Raw genomic sequence first — 15,172 nt, forward strand, 5'->3', positions numbered from 1 at the left:
TTTAGGCCCCCAACAGGCATGTCATCAACTGCATTGTTTGTGTGGGCAAAGACAGAAAATATTTTTTTTTTTATGGATTGTGAGATTTTAAAAAACTCGTCCAAGTCCGAACTGTTTATTAATTTGGACCCTTAAAAGTTATAAAGAAACAGATAAATAGACCACTCGGCTAAGAAAAAAAAATTATATTTATATAAAATTAAAGCTCTGTAACTCATCATGAAATGCCTCACACTGGCCCTATCAGAAGCAGCCTATATTTCCTATAAAGAAACCGAGTGAGGCAAAACTGGTTGGCATTAGAGTAGCGAGGCCCCCGTCCCCTCGTCTCTGGCACTTACTCTGTGATCGTCGGCCAGCCGCTTCCCTTCTTGAGAGTGTCAATTTCCTTATCCACCAAAGGGGAGATAGGTACAACTCCGAGCGTGGCTGTGAAGATGAAATAAAGTTTGCAATGTATCCAGTAACCAGCCCACACAGGCGTTCAGTAAGAAACCTCGGCAATGTTACAAAAATGGCTAAGATCAGAGAGCCAGCAGAACATCAAGTATAAAATCACCTCTTCCAACTCTAAGCACATTTATTCCCTCTGTCTTCATCTATTTTCCAGCTCAGGCCTCTCTTTTTAACAGTTAAATTGTTTGTTTGTTTTTTTCTCTCTATAACGCTGCGAATTCCAGATGTGACCACCTTGGTTTATACACTCAGAGATGCCCTCTGATGTCATAGGTATTCTTTCTCTATTTCTGTTTCTCTCTGTCTCTGTCTCTCCCTTCTCCCACTCCTCTAGTTCGCCCCTCCCCGCCGAGTCTGCCATTTTCCTTAGAGCATCTATTTGGTGGCGACGAGGCCATCTTGGTCCTTAATGCTTTTGTCTTCCTCCTCCAACCTATATGCACCCTTAGAAAACTGGGCATGCTGGATGTGCTTCTGGGGGGTACACTCCCCTGTGTTACCCACGGGGTCCTTAGCCACTGCTTCTGCTGTGGTCACAGTCAGTATTTCAGAGGCCCCCCAAGCAGGCGCACCCCGCCTCTGGGGTGGATGAGGCCATCACCCAGCAGCCTGTGAGCTCCAGGAGGAGGATTGTGAGAGGAAAACAGAACGTTTGCTCTTTGATCCCGCCAGAAGAATGTGCCCTCACTATATGTGGCGAGAATGACAAATGATGAAACATCAGGATACTCAGCACACAGAGAGGTTTCGGGAGGATTCCAGCTGGAGCTTGTCCAGGTTTGCACTGCAGGCCACCTCTGAGGGTTTAGATTTGCCATGTGATCTGGAGTTCTGGTTTTAGCCATTTATAGGTGAAGATATTGGATTCGTAACTGCCTGCCAGGTTGCAGGACAGAGCGGTGGATGCTATAGAAGACTCAGGGGCAGGGCATCTGGAGCTAGGATGGACACCTTTCCTAAGTGCCGAAGTGGGAAGCCATGGCCTTTCTGTGGCCACTGAGGCAGATGAAGATTCCATATCTTTCTTGTGGAATTAGACATAGCCATTGCACATAACCATGGACCCGCTCTGACACACGCAGATCATCAATGATTGTTAATTTCCTTTCTTTTTCTTTTCCCTGAATTTGGATTAGCTTTGACATGATTCTTACAACAGTCCCAGAACATAAGCAGGGAAAATATTTTTACTCCCTTTTGAGAGATAAGAACATGGGGTACAGAGACATTTAGTGAGGGGCATGAGGCTACAGGGACAGGACCCCAGACGTCCTGATGGTACAGAAGAGCTGCGGAGGCTCTAGGCCAGCTAGGTTTTAATCCTGGCCCGCCCAGTGCGGCCTTGGTGAACTCTGTGAGCCTCACTTTCCTCAACTGCAGAGTAGGGGTGATAAGAGTCTGCTCCATCGGTACACCTGGCCTTGCTGTCCATCTTCTCTGCATGACCGCAGCTCAAGGTGGGGGGGAGCTCCCTCTTTATATTCAACTGGTGACTGACAGACACCCCAAATTGATTTATATCCATGGTAACCATCACCCAGGGGAACAGTGAGAAACAAGAGTCTTTTCTTACTGTCAAACAGAGCCAGTGCCCAGAGACCATCGGGCCTGGCTGTCCTTCTGGTTGGCCCTGGTTTGTCTCTTGGGAGAGTATATGCATCTCTCCTCCTCCCTCCCAGGGAGCCCTGGCCCACTGTTCAATGCAGGGGACCAGCTGGCCTAGAGACTACAGAACTGGGATTGGGACATCTCACCTTTGAAAACTCCCCTGAAACCTGTCTTCTCAGGTAACATGTGGGAGGCTTGGGGAAGCGTTTGTCAGTCATATTCTGCAGTGGACTTTAAAATGCTCAAAAAATCTTGCATTTGGTGGTGGACTATAGTTTCTCAAGAAAAGATTGGTGGTGGTGGCAGGGGGAGATCCTCGATCAACTTTCCTGTGGTGGGAAGATGCGTCCCCTCTCTCCTCTCGCCCCGAGGCTGCTTTTATTTCTTCTCAGGGTATTTTTTTTTTTCTGAAGGATTTTCTTTCCTCTTCTGCTCCTAATGACTTTTCTGGAGGAAAATAATGATTTTCTGGTACCAGCTGGGGAGGGAGATAACATACTCTGACTCATCTGGATACCTTTCTTGAGATCTGATTTGCCTCGATGGTCCCAAGAGGTAAAATGTGTTTTAAATTGAATAATAAATGTGTTATCCAATTGGGCTCAAGTTCTGAGCGAGTTGCCTTGAAAGTTCGAGACAGATCAGAACGTTGCTTTGCAACATGTGTTCCTTAAAACTCTGGTCCTAAGAAATATTTCATGAACAAAGGGATCTATGGTCATATAGATTTGGAAATCGCTTCGTGCTCTACCCCAGATTGGCACATTACAATGCATGGAACATATTAAAGGCTCTGAGACATGATACAGTTAAGAAAATCATTTAGCATTATTTAAACTCATATTTTCCAAACATTCTTTATCAGGTATTTTTTGCATTCACATTTGTTTCACAAAACGGAACTGTGAAATGGCTGGGGACTGTATGTCCCATTTCCGCCCCTATTCCAGAATCACTGAGCTATAAAGGTTCTTAGTCGGATCGGGAAATGGGAGGCTGGATGGAGGGTAGCCCGGATCCCGATTAAACATCCTGGAAGGTTGCTGCCTGTCTTCTTGAATATTTGTAAGGGTGGAGAGTTCACTGCCTCCTGGGGAAACCATTTGTTAGGAAGCTCATCCTTCCGAACACCCATTAATTAGTGTCCTAGCCTCTGGAGCTGTGTGGCTAAGTCCAGTCCATTGTGGTTTGTTATCTCTTCAGTGGCTCAACAGACCTCATGTTCCCCTCTCAGTACTGTTTTCTCTAGGTCTTCACTGTTGCTTACCTGATGTGGTCTAGAGCTCTTTACCATGACATTCTCTTTCCTCTGCATGGGCTATGGTTTGCTGATATCCTCCCCACATGTGGTGAGGAGCAGCAGATCTGAGCAGACGGAGCATTTCTCTTCAAAGGCCAGGGCAACGTGTGGGCGCACCACCATCCCCTATCAGTCCGGAAGGGTCAAGTCTGTCCTCATCTGCTTGCCTTTTTCCTAGGACAGAAACTCTTATATGTTGGGGAAAGGTTCTTCGATTAGCCTGTCCATGCCACGCAGGTCCACACCAAGGATGTGATCTGCGTTCATGGGGGATGCATTAGGTATAGCTCTAGTAAGGAAGATTTGTCAAGACTTTCCATTTCAGTTATTTCATTCTTCTCCGCACAAGAGTCTGACTGCATAGGAAGTCTAGTAAACAAGTTGGCTTGTCAGTTAGGAAGCTGTCAAGCCACATAATAACCCTCTTCAGAGTGTTTTAAACAATAAAGGGGCTTTACAAGCACAGTAGCTGGCATTCAGCAGTAGGGCTTGAGGGCCGCTTGACTCAAAATGCTTCAAATATGCACCTTCACTTTGTCCCTTGATGGTGTCTAATTGTGTGAGTTGTGCCAGGGGATTTCCAAGCCTCTGGGACACTGTTCCACCCTACATTCCTGCCCTGTTCCAGGGAGTAAAAGAATAGCCTATTACATTTACCCTTATTTTTTCTCTTTCCTTATTCTTTTTCCATTCCTGATGTTTCAAGATTTTTTTCTTTTATTATTTTCTTTCTGTTTGAGGAACTGCCCTTGGACATTACCATAGGGTAGAACTGATGGCAACAAGTTCTCTTAGTTTCCTTCATCTAAGGATGTCTTGATTTCATCTTCATTTCTGAACGATAATGTTACTAGGTATAGAATTCTGGGTTGACAGGGATTTTTTTTTCTTTGTCTTTAGTTTTCTGAACTTTGATTGTGATGTGTCTTGATGTGGATTCCTTTTGGTTTATTCCACTTGGAATTTGCTCATCTTCTTAAAACTGTAGATTAAAATTAATATCTCTCATCAAATCTGGGAAGTTTTCAGCCATTATTTCTTTGAATAGTTTTTTAGCCCTATACTCTTTCTCCTGTCCGCTTCAATAATACAAGTGTAAGATCTTTGGTTACAATCCCACAGGTCCCCGAGGCTCTGTTAATTATTTTTCAGTCTGTTTTCTCTCTGTTATTTATATCTGGTGATTTCCGTTGTTCTATCTTCATATTTACTCTTCTTTCCTCTGTCACAGTCATATTGGCATTGAGTTGTTTATTTCAGTCGTATTTTTCAGCTCTGAAATTTCCAGTTGGTTCTTCATTATATCTTCTCTTCTTTGCTGAGACATTTTATTTTATTTTTTTTATGTCTGTCAAATATGTTCATAATTGCTCATCAAGCCACTTTGTACTGGCCGCTTTAATCCTTGTTCGATAATCTCGATGCCTGTGTAACTTTGGTGTTTCATCATTGATGGTTTTTCTCATTTGAGATTTTCCTTGTTCTTGATATGAGTGATTATCGGTAGTATCCTGGAAATTGGGTGTTTCGTTGTGAGACTCTAGATTCTATTTAATCTTTTTTTGCAGGCAGTCACCCTGTTTAGGTGTAACCCACAGATACAGGTAGGGATGGATATTCGGTTCCCCACTGGGCCGCACCGACACCATCCCAGCAAAGACAGGGTACCGCCTCACACTTCCATGCCCTGCCTCATTGCCCACACGTAGAGGTGGAAGTTCCACTCCCCAAGCGACTCTGCTAGGTAGAGTTCTCGAGGGCTGTGCAAAATGCATCTCCCTTATTAGAGGTAATGCAGGGAATACACAGAAATGCACCTGTTGGGGTTTCTCTCTGTCACTCAGCTCTCAGGGCAGATTGTAGTCTCTCTGTATTTCCAGCATCTGGCATAGAGTATGGTACACACAACTCTTGGGAAACGCTTTATGCTTGACAGTTGAGCAGGGTCAGGGTGAGAGTGAGGGAAGCAGGAAGAGACGTAGCTGAAGGACAGAGCAGGGACCAGGCTGGAGGGGCTTGTAGGCTATGGTGCTGAGTGTGGTTATCACCCCAAGGATGCAGGGAGCTACAAGGGGTGTCTGGCTGGAGAGTGACCATCAGATCTGACTCTCAGACTGATGTGAGGCTCGGTTTGGGGGGAGATGCCCAGACACCCTCTTCCAGGTAGAGCTAAGGGACACAGCAGCTGCCCTGTATGGGGTTTCCACTGATAACTCATTCTCACTTACAAGCTGTGGAACATGGACTAAGTTTCCCAATTTGTAAACTCAGGTTTCTTCATACCTACCTCATGGGAGGAGGGAATCCAATACAAAGCACAAGGAATTGCCTCCTGGTTTGTTGGAAGTGCCTTCTTCCTGGGGCTTTTGTTGGAGGGAGTTTAGCGGTTCAGGTCAACTTGCCAACTTGCCTCCCAAGGGGCTGCAGAGGGCCTGTGGAGGGGAGCAGCCCCCGCATGGAGCCCAGCAGGCCTGTGGGTTCTAGATGGGGCCAGAGCCCGCCCAGGGAACTTGTTCTCAGTGCTTATTGGCTGCCCTCCTTGCCCCACTCCTGGAGCTTGGTTAATGAAAGCTGCTCTTTCCAGGGCCACAGACAGGCCTGCCCTCGGTGGTGTCTCGGAGAAAAGGAGAGAGTCCCAGAAAAGCGTGGAGAAGACCAGGAGTGGGTTCAATTGGCAAGCCCTGGGCACATGTGATTCAGCTGGCCAGGCCTCCTGGATGGGCAAACAGCCTCTCGCCAGCTCTCCCTGCGCTTTATTTCACAGTCTGCCGATTCATCTGCGAAAAACATGGAGGGACCTGCCTTGAAAAATTCTTAATGTCTTTGGGCAAATGGCTCTTTGCAAGGCTGCATAAAGCTGGTGAAGCCCTTGGCTTCCCCTATGCCCTTTGGGTGGTGAGGGCTAGAAGGGGGAAGGGTGGAGAGTGGCAGAGGTTATCATTCTTAGGGGGAGATGCCAGCCTAGAATTTCTTTCCAAGGGCCTGGGCTCAATCAGGAAGCACACATGGACTGCTAAGTTTCACATTTTCCAAGCGCTGAGGCTGTGGAATCTGGTTGGGGAGGAGGCCGTAAGCTTCCTGCTATGTAAGTATTTCTGGGAAAAGGCGCTAACAGTGACGGAGGGCCTGCTGTGTGCTAGACCCGCTCACAAGCCTGTTATGTGCCCTATTTAATTCTTATAGTAACACTATCAGGTCAGCACTATTGTTATCCCCATTTTATAGATGAGAAAACCAAGGCTGAGTAAGGTCAAGCGCTGGCCAGAGATCACACAGCTGGAAGAAGCAGGATCAGGATTCGAACCAGCTCAGCCTGCTGCCAAGGCCTGGGTACCTCCAGAAGCAGCTTGAGAGCTGAACCAGCATTGGTCCCAGAGGCCAACTGCAGCACAACCAAGGGTTCACGGCCAATGGCCTCCCTGTCCCAAGCCTGCTATGTACTCCCTTGCTTGGTCACTCCCTTGCAGTGGGACCTAGCTCTCTCTTTCTCTAGTGTCCCCACAGGAGAGGTTAGCCACTTGGGAGGGCCCAGTGCCCAGGAGAGCCTCAGAGGAAATGAGGCCAAGGGGAACTGTCTCCTGGCTCCCTCTCTCTCCCATGCAGGGAGCTGTGGGCTCCTTCAGAGCAGTGGTTGCTATGCAGCCTTGTTTATTCAAGGAGAGCCTGGCAGAGAGCAGGAGCGCGCCAGCAGCAGGGCCCGTGGCCACCCCCAGCACCTGCCCAGACAGGAGGCCCGCAGCTCAGGGCTGCGAGGCTGGGGCAGGGCCAGGGCAGGCCAGGCGTGGGGCTGCTCCGTCCCTGCCTTCTTGGACCCACTGGCAGCACTGTCTGTGGAGAGATCATGGAAGCTGGATTCCTCCGGTGACAGGAGTTTGGCCTCTGGATGGAGAAGTGAGAGGTGATGTGTCCACCAAGCTTTTTGTGGGGAGAGGGGAATGGGAGGGTGGATCAGGACACCTGAAGTCCCTGGAGGGGTGTCGAGGACCTGATCTGGAGCAAAGACCGAGGGTGTGGTGAGAGGAAAGGCATCATGCCATGAAATGGAGGCTGTGTGACTGTGGGGAGGTCCCGTCCTCTCTCTGGGCCTTCCTGCGTTGGCTCTGGAGGAGGCTGGACTGTTGCTGAGTGCTGCAAGCCAAGGAAGGAGGGGCTGCCCTGGGCTGTCCCCTCCCCAGCCATGGCCTCTGTCAGAGCTCTCTGGGGTAAACTGCATGCAGCACGAGCACCCGCCCAGCCAAGGCCCCCTGGAAGTGCCAGGGCAATGACACCAGGAGGGGTGGGGTGGGCGGTGGGGAAGGCTCTGTGCTCTGGGATGCAGGGGGCACCCCAGTAATGCGCAGACCCTGGAGGGGCTCTTGGGTGCAAATTCCGACCCCACCTCTTACTGGTTATGTGGACTTTGGCTCTTTTCTCTGTCAGCCTCAGTTTCCTCACATGTAAAGTGGGAGAAGTAATCCCCCCTGGGACTGCTTGTGAGGAGCAGAGACAGTGAGAGCGACCAGTGTGTCACCCCTGTGCTGGACGGAAGCCACTTTCGTTGATACCATTATTATTATTGGGGGGATGATTGTGTTCCCCTATAGACCAGATTTTGGGCTCCTGAAATAGGAGTTTTGTAAACTCCTTCTTTAGGACAAGAACCCACCTTGGCTGGGGACTTCAAAGAGCTAGTATTTCCCCCAGGCCTCTGGAAGGCACTGAAGGGGCCTGGCTCTGCTGGTACATCACTGACGCATGTCATAGAGCATGCCGGCACCCGGCACCCAGCCCCAGGTGTGGGGTGCAGGGGAAATAATCAGGCTGGTCCCCATCACTCCCTAGCAGGACTGGGCCCTGCAGCCTTCCAGCCCCAGGCTGGCCAGGTCCCAGGACTGGCTCTGTCTCAGTCCATGGAACCTTGGTCTAGCAGTTCTGAAGAAGGAAGAATGTAGTGGGAGCCAGTAACGGGGAGACATCAGCTAAGCTCTGGCGAGACCTACCTCCGAAGGTCTCTCACTGTCCCCAGCCCACCTCAGAGGCACCAGACCCTGCTCACCAGCATGGATACTTGAAAGTTTATCATTTGTTTTATGTTCAACCTCTTGTAGACAGCGAATGTATAAAATTCATGAACAGCTTAAAGAAGAGCTATAAAGTGAATGTGTAGCCACCACCACCACCCAGGTCAAGAAATATGTCCTTGTCTTTTTTTGAACTTTATATATAAACAGAATGGCACTCTATAGAGTCTTGTGTCTGGCTCCTTTCCCTAAATATTCATCCATGGTGTTGTGCAGAGCAGTAGTTCGTTCACATTCTTTGCTGTGGAATATTCCATGGCATGAGTACGCCAGGATTTATTTCTCCCCTTTTCTGTTGAGAATTAAGATTCTTTCCAGATTTTGCCCATTATCATCAGAGCTGCTAGGAACAGTCTCACTTCTTTCTTGGTTCCCATGTGCAAAGTGTTCTTGGGGGTGGATACCTAGGAGTGGAATTGCTGGGCAGAGGGTTGGCGTATCTCTAACTTTATTTGGTAAAGCCGGACCACTTTCCCAGGTGGTCGTGCCCACCCATACCTCACCAGCCACGTGTGAGCCATACTGTTCTGCATGTCATCAGCACTTGGCATTATCTATAATCTCTTTTAAAAATTATTAATGTTTACAGTGACATTGGTTAATGAAATCCAATACGTTTCAGCTGTACACTTTAACAGTATATATTTACACTGTGTGTTCGCCTCCCATAATTAAGATTTCTTTCTGTTACCACATATTTGACCCCCTTTACTCTGTCTACCCCTCCCCCCTCTCCCCTGCCCCCTACTTCTGGTAACCACTAGTCTATGGTCGGTGTCCATGAGTCTCTGTTTGTTTGTCCCGTTCATATGTTGCTTTTAGGTTTATCTCCCACATATAAGCGATAGCACGTGATTTTCAACTTTTTCTATCTGACTTATTTCACTTAGCACGCTTATCTCAAGGTCCATCCATGTTGTTGCAAATGGCAGTATTTTATCTCTCTCATCTATAATCTTAATGTTTATCAATCTTTGAAGATTGGTGATAACATCTCATCCTGGCTTTAATTTCATTTCCCTGACCACCAGGAGGTAAAACACCTGAGCTTGCCTTTCTTCCTCCCCTCTCCCCTTTGGCTCCATTCCCTGGTCCCCTCTCTCTCAGGCCCCTCACCGTGCTGTTTCCCAAGCTCCATTTTCCTCTCCGTCCTCCCTGCCCCTCCGAGCCTCCCCTCTCAGTCTCCTTGTGACATCCATCACTTATCCACGTTATTTCTCCATCATTAACTCTTGGGCTGCAGACTTGGGCTCCGGGGCAGCTATCTGCAGGTCTAAGATTTCTGCTTTGTCTTTGCTTCAAAACTTCTGGTTCTTGGCCCAACTTCCATCCCTTCGTGGGCCTTGGACTTCCCTTCAATAAAACAAGGATAGAAAGAAAATGGCTGTCTATAGTTTCCTGGGCAAAACCTTGACATATGCCCAGGAGATGCTCAAGTAAGATTCTAGCTCTTGGTCAAGGAGAGCTGGCTTTCTCCTGGGGCCGCTGGGGAAATGTCTGAAGTCTGTTCTTCGCGTTTCCGGCTGCTGCACGGAGAGGAGCTGTCGCCACATCTGCAATGGATGGCCGTAGGGAATTGCTTTCCAATCATGAGAAACAAGCAGACGGACAGCACCGAGCCCCAAACCTGAAGGCCCGCAACTCCTTCCACGACAGCGGGCTGATTCACAAGGCCAGACAGTGGGCGTGGGGCCGGCGGCCGCAGCAAAGGCGTGGTGGTTGTCAGAGATCCGGCCTCGAAAGCCGGCCGCCTCGCACGTGCGGACCACCATCAGCAAGAATGCCCGGGCCGCCCTCAGCAGCATCCCACCCACGATCCATGGAAACAAGTACCGCGGGGATCCTCGCATGGCCACTGTCCGCAGAGACGGCGCCATCCTGCGCAGCCGCGAGCCGTCGGTGCTGGTGAGGAGGCAGAGGCCGCCCCATCCCCCAAGCAATAAAAGCGTCAGCTGACCTTACTCAACCAAAAAAAAAAAAAAAAAAAAAAAAAGGTCTGAAGTCTTCTGAGTTTCTTGCTGGGAGATCTTTGCCAAGAGCGCTTTCCTGGACTGGGACAGACATTTAGATGCCAGGCATGGCCAAAATGACCTTGTGGAGACTCCTATTGGAAAATGTGTTTTACTTCTTCCCAGTCCCTTCTGGTCCTCTGGTGCCTGTAAGTGTTCGCAGACTGCAGTGTGAAGATCCGAGTCCCTGCTTCTGAACAGGGCTCCCGGAACAGCTAAACCAAGCTGAACGCATTCCTGGGGCAGTGGACCAGGCGGCGTTCTGTTCAGGCCCCCAGGACTGCAATCTAGGGCAACTCAGACCTTAGTGGTGGGCATCTCAGGGTGGGTGGCAGGCTTCCAAGCCCCGGCCAGCGGCTGCATGATGATTTCAGGCAGGATTTGACACAATGGCATCCGGCCCCACTGAGAACCCTGGTCCTCAGGAACGTAGTCATGGCTCTGACCAGGCACTGCCATGCGGAGGTGAAAGACTTTGTGAAAGACTTTGTGGGAGGGTGGAGAAGGAAGCTTTCCTCCTCTCTCTGCTCAGTGGGTGGCCAGTATGATGCCTGTAGGGGTGCGGGCCCCGAACAGCATGGGCTCTTGACAGCTCTCAGTATGTCTACAGCCTCTCTGGGCCTCGGATTAACCCCGCATTTACCAGCCAGGAGACTAGCTGAACAGGTAAAGGCACATCCTGTCCCCACAATGCGAAACTTCACTAAATTACTAGCTCATGTTCCGATCTCTGATTTATATTTGCTTCAGCATGATACACAAAAAGGAGGGCAGGCTCAGCAGATTTTGAATTTCATGAATTTATGGACACAGTAAGAACCTTTTGTCACAAGGGCTGCCATTTGCTCATACGGTGCCTTTGCGTGATTAGAAAAAGACGCCTCTTTCTCGAGACACTTTGCTTTTATTCCTCAGAGAAGGGCTGTAATAAATGAACAAATCTTTACAGTAAGGTGTGCCCCCTGAATTGCGATGTCCTGTGCAGTGCCCAACCTGGACGATCAAACGGGGCAGCCCTGTTTTTCAAAGACAGTTTAAATGAAACTTTTATCTCACCGAAGCCTTTCCCTTATCTTCTAGACCAAGGACTCGCACATCAAAACTTCTGGGGACTGTTCTGGGTAGGGGATGGTTTCAAATGTCACAGACCTCAACGTGTGCATAGCTCTCCCCTCCCTCTCTGTCTTCCGCCCATCCCCCCAAACCAACACGCTGAGCTATTACACACGGAAGACTGCATTCCTCAGCTGCGTTGGGCATAAAAACGGTTGAGAAGCACCTCTTTGGACTCTTGGACATGAGATCCACTCTGTCCTGAGAGGCCATTAAGATGTGGGCACTAACGTCGTAGTTAAGAAGGGATGTCCAAGAACATTTCCCAGCAAGACGGAACTCCAACTGCTCTTGTGAGTGTCCTGCTTCAGGCTGCCCGGGGCCTGCTGCTCACCCCAGAAAACTTACGCACGAGGAGGGTATCCTGCTGCACCAGGTGACCCCTCCATTTGGCCATCCAGCCTCAGCCAGGCCTCTAGCCTCTTGCCCCAAAAACTTTCAGAAAGGGCATTTCCCTCTCCTTGGATATCTGAACACACACAGTAAAATAGTTCTTAAACAAACAAGAATGTTAATAGCCACTTTCTATTGAATACTTGCTAGGGGTCAGGGACAGTATTAAATGCTTTTCACATTTTGTTTAATACTCTAAATAACCTTGCGAATAGATATTATTATGTTCATCTTGCTCTTAAGTGGAGGCTTGAAGAAGTTGAGTGATGTGTTGTGCGCTGAGAGTTGAGCTGTGTGACTTGACTCAGCTAGTAGGTGATGCGATTTATTTTAGTCCACGTCTGGCGACTCTTAGGGGCTCACTCTGAAATACTGTGTTCCTCCACTGCCAAGGCCAGAATAGCTCTGTGGCTTTGATCCAGTCCCTTAACCTCCCTGAGCCTCAATTGAGGGCAATAATATCTGCCTCGCTGCTCTATTTCCAAAGTTAAATGGCATAACATTTAGCAGCACCTAGCTCAGTGCCTGGCACACAGCAGCATGGAACTGAGAAATGTTTCCTTCACTTAGTTTCTTCTGAACAAGACTGTCCAGTAAGACCTGCTTTAATTTTAAGTCGTTCTTTCGTGCTACCGTTGTTGAGTTGTTACGATGTGCTTGCCACTGTGTTTGCACTTTGTCTGCATTTCTTTAAATTCCCGTGGGTCTGCGAGCTGACCTCACAACTGTCTGGAACGCAGATGGCTTCTAGGAGTATTGATCCCATCCAACCGCATGGCAGAGATGTGGCATCTGCAGCCACCAGTGGGTGTATCTCCAAAGTGGCCTAAGGGACGCAGGAAAGGAAGGCTATGGGGGGAGGCCCATCTCATCTGTGCACTGCCTTCTGGCTAGCCCATGTGCCGGTCACAGCTGGAGCCAGGAGCCTGAGTGGGGAGCCCTTGGAAATCCCCTCACAAAGGGTCTGGTGGGATGGAGATCAGTCTCCCGGTTTGGGGTGGAGGCGGCTATTGGCGCTATCTGCTCCAAGAGAGGCCAAGTTTTTACCCAGAGGGTGAGAGGAAATCAGCCCTGCCCCAGGCTAGCAAAGATGGAGGCATCTGGCTGGGGCTAGGTGGGAAAAGGAACGGAATTGTTTTTTTTCTGGGGTCAGAATACACTGTTCCCAAACTTCTGAGTGCAGCTCTCATGCTCAGCAGGCTTACCTCACTTCATGTACAATGTCAAGGCCTTCCACCCTGGCCCTCCTCACGTTCTGCCTGCTCCCTCCGGACCCCCGTGCTGCCCTCCTCCAGTGCCCGAGGGTCTGTGGCCCTCCTCCAAGCAGGCGACCCCCTGCCGGGGCCTGGGCCTTTCTCCCCATCCGGTTGGCTCTGGGATTCTGCTCCCTCAGCTCCCCTTCCTCCTTCCACATCTTCTGCCTTTCCCTTCTCCTGGCCATTTCTCTCCTCCTGTGAATATGCGCTAGTAATTTCTACCCATAAAAACTCGTAGAACAAATCAGCAAACAATGCAAACTTCATCCGCCCTTCACTCCTCCCCAGCTACCACGGGGTCTTTCTCCTCCCTTTCTCATCCAGCATTTCCAGAGCGGCCTATACTCACTGACCCCAGGCCCCCACACGCACAGAAAGTGCTCTTACTAACCTTCGGGACGATCGATTACCTAATGGTCGCATCCAATGGGCTCTGCCCAGACCTTACCCCACCCAACCTCTTTGCTGAGTTGACGGTTCTGCTCACTCTCTACCCTCCTGGCTTTTCCAGCACCTATTCCCCAGGTTCCTGGACAGTGCTTGCTCCAGGCATTATCTGCCCAGGCATTCTGTCGTGGCCAGGACTTCTCACTGATGACCGCCCCTCCTCGAGCCTCAGACCTGCTGCTTTCTGGATGCCTTCGCCTGGGTGTCCACAAACCAGCCTGTCCAAACCGGAACTCAGTGTCTCTCTCGGACCGTCCCCTCCTCCTGTGAATAGCGCCCTGTCCTCGAGGTCCCCACGCCAGAAACCAGATTCAGTCTAGATTATCCCCAACTCTCCTTATCCTAAGCCTGTTCCAGGCCTGCCTCTTGCCCCTGTTCGATCCACCTCTGCCCCATATTGCGCTCTTCTCTCTCTCCGGGATTATTTCCACAGCCTCCTGCCCTGGCCACCCAAACCCGTCCACCTACAGCTGCTGTGAGCTTCGTTCATTGCAATAATGATGGTTATGATTACTTGTAAGGGCCACACTCAGCACAAAGTGAGTTTTGTATTTTACTGAATACAATATTGAAGTGGGATAGGTATCATCTCCATATTTTACAGTTAAAGAAACGGGCTCAGAGAAGTTAGGCAACATGCCTGTAGTCACACAGCTCATAGGCCCTGGATTTTAATCTTATTCACCTTTGTGTCCTAGTACCTAGCAAGTGGTCGAATGAGTGAGTGGATCTCAGACTTTGAGTTATAGACAGAACCCAGGAGGTCAGAGGCCAATAGGTCAACTGAGAATATCAAGAATTTTCCCTGGAGGTCTGTGGGATGGCTGCCTCCTATTGGGGGAGGAGGAGCTGGGCGGAGGGGTGAGCGGCGGGGTCAGGGGTGACTCTTTACCCTTAGGGAGACAGCTTGGGGTACAGGAAGGGTTATGCTATCTGGTCTGAACTCTGCCAGTGACAAATGGCAAATCTTGGTTAAGTCCCATATTTTCTCTGTGCCTAGTCCAGAGGCTGGGCTAGTGGTGTCTCAGTTTTAGTGCTAAGATCTCGGCAAAGGCCCTCCTTCTCTAGGAAGTTCCTCCCAGGTCCCATTCAAGGGATCTGCATGAAAACACAGGTTGGACAAGGTCATCCCTCTCCTTGAAAAGTCTTTATAGAGCTCCCTCTGCCAGCAGAACAGACCCAGACTCTCCGACGGAGCTTCCCAGGTCTCCCACCCTGGCCCTGATCCACCTTCTCACCCCGGGCTGTGCGTTCCTTCATGCCTTTGCTCAGACTGTTTCCTCAGCCTGGAACGCTTTGCCCACTTCCCTACCCATCCAGAACCTGCTTCCTGCCAAGCCCAGTGAGGATGTTGCTTTTCTGGGAGGGTCTCCAGGTGCTGAATCAGACAGCGCTGCTGCTCGCCCTGTGTGCCCATCTCTGCCCAGGACTGACTGCATTCTGCCGGGCATTGCAGGGAGCGCTGAGCTGGAGGCATGGAATCATGGGTGAGATCGGCAGGAGGTCAAAGGACCATCTAATTTGCCCCTT

General features: G+C 49.8%; 1 protein-coding gene and 1 pseudogene across 1 annotated transcript in view; both read left to right on the forward strand.

Moving 5' to 3' along the window:
• Positions 1-7,094: 7,094 nt before the first annotated feature.
• TOGARAM2 (TOG array regulator of axonemal microtubules 2) overlaps positions 7,095-15,172 on the forward strand; it is a 49,875-nt gene continuing 41,797 nt past the window's right edge. Inside the window, exon 1 of the mRNA XM_016145336.2 lies at positions 7,095-7,262. The gene's annotated coding sequence lies outside the window, so the exon portion shown is untranslated. The remainder of the gene's footprint in view (positions 7,263-15,172) is intronic.
• On the forward strand, positions 9,918-10,380 carry LOC107511138 (annotated as a pseudogene).

Source organism: Rousettus aegyptiacus, unplaced genomic scaffold (assembly GCF_014176215.1).
Source record: "Rousettus aegyptiacus isolate mRouAeg1 unplaced genomic scaffold, mRouAeg1.p scaffold_m13_p_7, whole genome shotgun sequence".
Classification (NCBI taxonomy): Eukaryota; Metazoa; Chordata; class Mammalia; order Chiroptera; family Pteropodidae; genus Rousettus; species Rousettus aegyptiacus.